Raw genomic sequence first — 6,932 nt, forward strand, 5'->3', positions numbered from 1 at the left:
TCCACCCGGCACAGGAAAGCGGGGGAAGAAAAGGAAAGAGCCGCATAAAGGAGGTTGGGGGGAGGTTGAGTCGAGGACACCGAGGCGGCCTGGGGACACTCAAGAGCCGGTTCCGGAGCGCAGTCGGACTGGTCCCGGCTCCCGGGCTAGAAAGAGCTTTGACGCGGGCTCGCCGGCTCCCCGAAGGCGAGTGGTCCAGCCCAGGACGCCGCTTGCAGGCGGGCGGCGCTGACCCGATGTCCCCAGCTCCTCGGCTCCGAAGTCGTTCTCGATCGGCCCTGAACCTCGCGGGCTGGAGGCGCGGCCTGGTCGCTCGGCGTGGAAGAAAGGGTGTGGGACTAGGCCCAGCCTTCGGAGCCTGAAAGGTGGACCACATTGAAGTGGCTTCTTTTTTTTGCTTGTGCCGGAGCCTAGTGGCCGAGCTGCAGAAGTGGATCCCTAGTGAGAAAGCCGACAGGTCCTCTGGAGCAAACGCCGACCTCTTCACTATCTGGAGGAGGCAAGTGGGACTCGGATGGTGCGAGCCACCGTACTGTAACGGTGAGGCCAGGTCCAGCTGCACTCGGGCTGCTTCCACTCCCCATCCCTCACTTCCGCACAGGACGCAGCCTCTTGACTGGCCAGTTGAAGTGAGACTCAGGGGCCAGGCTTCAATGTTTTTGTTTAGTTGCTAAGTCACGTCTGACTCTTTGAGACCCCGTGGACTGGAGTCTGGCAAGCTCCTCTGTCCATGGGATTTATGAGGCAGGGATACTGTAGAGGGTTACCGTTTCCATCTCCAGGGGATCTTCCCGATGCAGGGATCGAATGGGTGTCTCCTGCGTCTCCTGCACTGGCAGGAGGATTCTTTAGGATTGAGCCACCAGGGAAGCCCCAGGCTCAAATAGCCACTCTAAATAAATTACAAATGCACCTCTCCAGACTTTCCTGACCATCCAGGCTCCATGCTGAGGCTGCTTACGACAGAATGAATGTGCTTTCTCTGCTTGTGACAGAATGAATGTGCTTTCTCTTCACAAGGTTAGCTCCTTCTTCTTCAGGTCTCTTCTCAGGTATCCGCCCTCAGAGACTCTTCCTCTAGGCACTGTATTTTTTTTTTCCTCCTAGAGTGCTTACCCTACAGAAGTTATCATAAGTAATTATTTGTCTCTCAGTATGCAACCTCCATGGAAGGTGGATCTTGCTCTGTTTTGCACTATGCCCATGATCCCCTCCTTCACTTCCTCCACCCCCCCAAAAAAATCTTTGTAGGAGAGATGGACTTGTAAAAACTTACAATTATAATGAGGGAATTTCATTTTATGGCCAACAGAGGAGGGGTACTTTAGGAGATGGGGAATGAGAGAAAGAATCCTGGAGGAGAAATATTGCCCAATTGCAGCTTAGTATCATTTAAGAACCCTGGAGAAGTGGAAGAGTGAACCCAGGTAGTGTTATTAGCTGTGGCAGTAAACTATGGTGCATGAGGATGAGAAGACCTGTATTACACATTTCTGTATTATCATTTCTTGAAATTATTAGTCAGGGTTCTCTAGAGAGACAGAACCAAATGTGTGTGTTTCTATGATTTATTTTAAGGAATTGGCTTACCCCCATTGTGGGGGCTGGGAAAACTTGAAGTTCGCGTGACAAATAGGCAGGCTGGAGACCCAGAGAAGAGTTGATACTGCAGTTTTGAGTTAGAAGGCCGCAGCCTGGAGACTGAATTCTTTCTTCTTTGGGCAACCTCTCTTTCACTTAAGGCCTTCAACTAACTGGATGAGGCCCACACACATTATGGAGGATAATCTGCTTTACTTAAAGTCTATGGATTTACATGTTAATTATATATATTAAAAATAGCGTTATAGCAATATCTTGACTGGTGTTTGACCAAACAACTGGATACCATAGCCTTGCCAAGCTGACACATAAAATTCAACCTCACATTATCCTATTATTCCTAAAAGGTCTCCTGAGCTTCAGTTTCCCAAATGAAGTTTTAGACTTCAGATCCCAAGTTTAAATTCAGGGACCTGTCTGTATTGATTTGGCCTGTATAGCTTCACCTATAACCATTTCCTCTCCACCTAAACTTGTTCTCGGGATAAGGAGAGTTACCCACTTCAGAGGAATGCCATTAGAATGACAGCACGGGATAAAATGATAAGCTATACAATACGCTCTATATAGTAGTGAATGAAGAGTTCAATGAATATAAAATTAAAAACTCAACCTTAAATTCTGTCTTGGTTTTCCCTTGCTGCCCAACACCTGTGTTTTTTTAGTTGTGGTATACGGGGAATTCTATCTAATTTTAATGTTCAGACTAAGCAAAATATAATTATGAAGATGAATCTTTACCAATACAATTAATTTGTGGCATTCCAAAGATGTTTGGAGTTTCACATGACTTTGGCTATGTGTTCTTCAAAAACAGTATGACCAAAAGCTTGGCAGTGTTATTTGTATGCACTTTGGCTTCTTTTACTTATTTTATCCTCACTGTGGCTCTTCGAATTTGGGATTACTACCCTATCTTACAGGTGAGAAAACTGAGGCCTAGACAGACTAAAACCTTGGATACTTTATGACCTGCAAGTGCCAAGGCTGGACTTACTAAGAAAGTCTTTGGACTAAAATCCTTGTGCCCTTTCTGTTGTTCTACAGGCTAGAGTCAACAGGAAGTGAGCTATTGATGGGTCATTTTTGGCCTAAAACTGGACTTCGCAGATCTGAGTGTTTGAATGGAGGAAAATGATGTTTTATTTTAAAAAATGATTTCTATTTTGGATCAGCAAATTCATTCCACAGGCAGAGATAGGAGTGGGCATTTTACTAATGATTTGTCTGTACCACCCAACTCTACTACCCACAGCCATGATGTCCTAGAGACAACTAGCTTTTTCCCTCAGGTATCTCTTGATTATCAAAATTCTGTGAGAAATTTTCCATGCTCAAACTAAAAATCCCAAAGATGTAAGACATAGGACACTATAAGCAAGATTTTAAAACTATTATTTGAACATATATGACAAAAGATTAACTCTTAGAATATATGAATACATAAGTGAGTTAGAAAAATAACCCAGTAAGAATGGTAGCAAATAATATAATGGGCAGTTTAGAAGATATTAAAATAGCCAAATGGTAAAAAACTATGAAAATATATTCAACTTTACTGATTAGTAAAGAAATGTAACAAAAACACTGACATACCTATAGGTATGGCAGAAATAAAAAGAGTGATAACATTGGGAAAGTTGTCAGAAAACAATCATCCTTACATACTATTGTAACTTGGTACATTCATTTTGGATGGCAACTTTATAGTATCTATTAAAACTATACATATACATACCCTTTGACTCAGCAATCCCACTGAGTTTATGTATGCACATATACACATACATAAATATAGGTATGGAAATATGTATACTATTTGTGTAGGGTTTATATGTGTATGAAAGAAATACATATTACATATATATGTATACATGTACTAACCTTTGACTTTGCAATTCTGCTCCTATAACTCATTTAAGTATGAGAAGTATATATACATATATATGTGTATATATTATTGGAGATATACACACATATATACAAACATAAGTATGGAAAGATTTTATACACACATGTGCAGACATATACTGTATGCGTGTTTCTTTGTGTGAGAGGAAAAAGAGAGATGTACCCTTTACCTTAGCAATATCACTTCTATAAATTGCTACAGATTGCTCATAAAGGGGTGAAAAAAAGGTTCTTTGTAGCATCATATGTAGTAGCAAAAAAACAGGAAACAATTTACATGTTTGTCAATAAGAAACTGATTTTTAAAAATTTGGGTTTATCCATAAAATGTAAACTATGCAACTATACAAAAAACAAAGTGCATCTTTATTTCCTAATGCAGGTTGTCAAAGATCTACTACCAAACAAAACAAGTTATAGAATGGTTTTCTAAATGTGTGTATTGGGAAGGTGTGTTTACAATTATATGTACTTATATTTCTGGGAAGTTGATTAATTTAAAAAAAAAGTAGTTACGCCTGGATAATGAGAATGGTGGGTAGGAAAATTTCAGGAGGTATTTACTTAATTCTGTTTATTTTCTGTACTGTTTGAAAGTTTACTATGAACCAGAATTTTTAAATAACAATTACAGAAATTTTCATCTTCAAAACTAGAGATTCTAATTTTGTAGTCCTGAAGTGGTCAGTGACTTCAAAATTTGGAACACAAATGATTGAGAGTCAGGGTTGAGAATCACTTCCCTACATGTTGTCTCAAATGACTAGTGGGGAAAACACCATCATTTATACAGATACAATAAATACTTGGGGCACATATAAAATGAAATGTCATATAATTGTTCCCTAGAAAGGGGATGGCATAGTCTTCTGTTCAAGATGGAATTTAAACAGATCAAAAGGCTCCTGAAGCTCTGGAATAGATCCATATATAATATCTCTAACTATCAAAGGCAGTCCAGAGATTAGAGAGCAGTAGAGGATGACAAAATATTTTAGGCAAGGTTATAGCTTATAATTCTAAATTGGCCTGTTGGAAGCAGATACAGAAGACTGTACAAGGTACTTACTTTTGTGTCCTAGGAAAGGTGATAGAATTTAGTAACTCATAACCCACAGACAGAATGAGAAGCCAATTTCCCAGAATTCACAGAAAACTCTGTGTGTTATTGATAATCTGTTGACCTACCTGTGGTTTTGTTAATAGAAAAAGTGCTTACTATTTTATGTTTATATGTTCTCTCTTATAAACATATTATTAAATATGTAATGACACATATTAAATTATTTACAGCTTAATCTGATAAAACAAAATGCAATTATGTATATTAAGAGATGAATGAAAACTGAAGAACAATGGATAATTTTTACCTATCTGGTTTAGGGGTATATTGAAAACCACTTAAACAGCAGACACTCATGACTGGTTCTAACTCCCACTCTTAGCCACACCTATTATCTTGTCAGAAGAAAGTGGAATTATCAGTCACATGCAGTTTTCAACTAAAGCAAAGGGATGAAGAAATTTGTGATGGGATAGGGAAGTAGAGTGGAGTTTGGTTAAAATGAAATGGAGACTCAGAGGTTACACAAGAAAAGAGTTCAAAGGAAGTAGCTCCAATCCTGTCAGAATATAGAGTATGCCAAAGAGAAAACAGATTATGCATTTTGGGAGAAGGCCAAATTTGAAACGGAAATGAGGCATGTTTTAATTACTGTAATTGGTCTTAAAAGTTTTCACCTTAACTCTGTGGTAAAACATTTTACGTGCCAGCACTGACTATATAGATCTACTGGAGGTCTCATGTCTGGGGCTTCTGAATGGGAAGGGGATTAACAGGTGTTTGGGGTTCTTTGTAAACTTCAAAGAAAATGTAGATGTCTGTGAGACAGTCATTGAATCATCTTCATACTTCTCTCTCCATTTCTTTTACCCCCAGAAAAATATTTGGTTTATATTGATTTAAAACTTCAAATTAGAAAATCAGAATTGGGTGCTCAGTTGGGAAATACATGATGTATATTACTGTGCTTAATATGTAATCCATGCCAGTTATGTGTTATTTCATCAGTAGTACTGGCTTCAAAGCAAAATTTCCTATATTACATAATTAACAAAGAGGTGATATATACAAGTTATTTCCATAAAGTAAAAAGGACTCCTACCCTAGTGGCTTAGATGGTAAAGAATCCATCTACCAATGCAGGAGACTTGGGTTTGATTCTGTGTCGGAATGATACCCTGAAGAACGAAATGGCAGCCCACTCCAGTATTCTTGTCTGGAGAATCCCATGGAGTGAGGAGCCTGGCAGGCTACAGCCCATGGGGTTGCAAAGAGTTGGACATGACTGAGGAACTAACACAAGCACACATACCATTTGTAAAAGCTGATACTGAGAAAAGTTTTATAGAAAATCCAGACAGTAGCATATGAGCCAGATTCCCATTATTTTAGGCCTGGAGATATTTCACAAACCCTACCAGCGTGTAGATTATATACAGTTTGTTTTGGTTTGATTTGATTAATCAAATCAATAATCACTGATCAATCTTCCACAAAACACCACATGCCTCTCCTCCTTCTAGTCCTTTCTTTTCATCTCATTCTCTGCCCTCCTGAAATGGCTGACTCAGACATATTCAAAACAAAAATCATGGCATCCGGTCCCATCACTTCATGGCAAATAAATGGGGAAACAATGGAAACAGTGACAGACTTTATTTTCTTGGGCTCCAAAATCACTGCAGATGGTGACTGCAGCCATGAAATTAAAAGATGCTTGCTCCTTGGAAGAAAAGCTATGACCAACCTAGACAGTGTATTAAAAAGCAGAGATATTACTCTGCTGGCACAGGTCCATCTAGTGAAAGTTATGGTTTTTTTCAGTAGTCATGTATGGACGTGAGAGTTGGACCATAAAGAAAGCTGAGCGCCTAAGAATTGATGCTTTTGAACTGTGGTGTTGGAGAAGACTCTTGAGAGTCCCTTGGACTGCAAGGAGATCCAACCAGTCAATCCTAAAGGAAATCAGTCCTGAATATTCATTGGAAGGATTGATGCTGAAGCTCCAATACTTTGGCCACCTGATGTGAAGAACTGACTCATTTGAAAAGACCCTAACGCTGGGAAAGATTAAAGGTAGGAGGGGAAGGGACGGAGGTGAGATGCTTGAATGGCATCCTTGACTCAATGGACAGGAGTTTGAGCAAGCTATGGGAGTTGGTGATGGACAGGGAAGCCTGGCGTGCTGCAGTCCATGAGGTCGAAAAGAGTGGGACAGGACTGAATGACTGAACTGAACTGTACCTGTTCAGGTGATACTAAGCTCTTCCCTGACCTGCTGGTTCCTACTATTACTAACACTTAGGGACCTAAAACTTCATACAAATGAGAAAGTGCAGACCTTTAGAAATGGGTT

Source organism: Bos mutus, chromosome 8 (assembly GCF_027580195.1).
Source record: "Bos mutus isolate GX-2022 chromosome 8, NWIPB_WYAK_1.1, whole genome shotgun sequence".
NCBI classification, from domain to species: Eukaryota; Metazoa; Chordata; class Mammalia; order Artiodactyla; family Bovidae; genus Bos; species Bos mutus.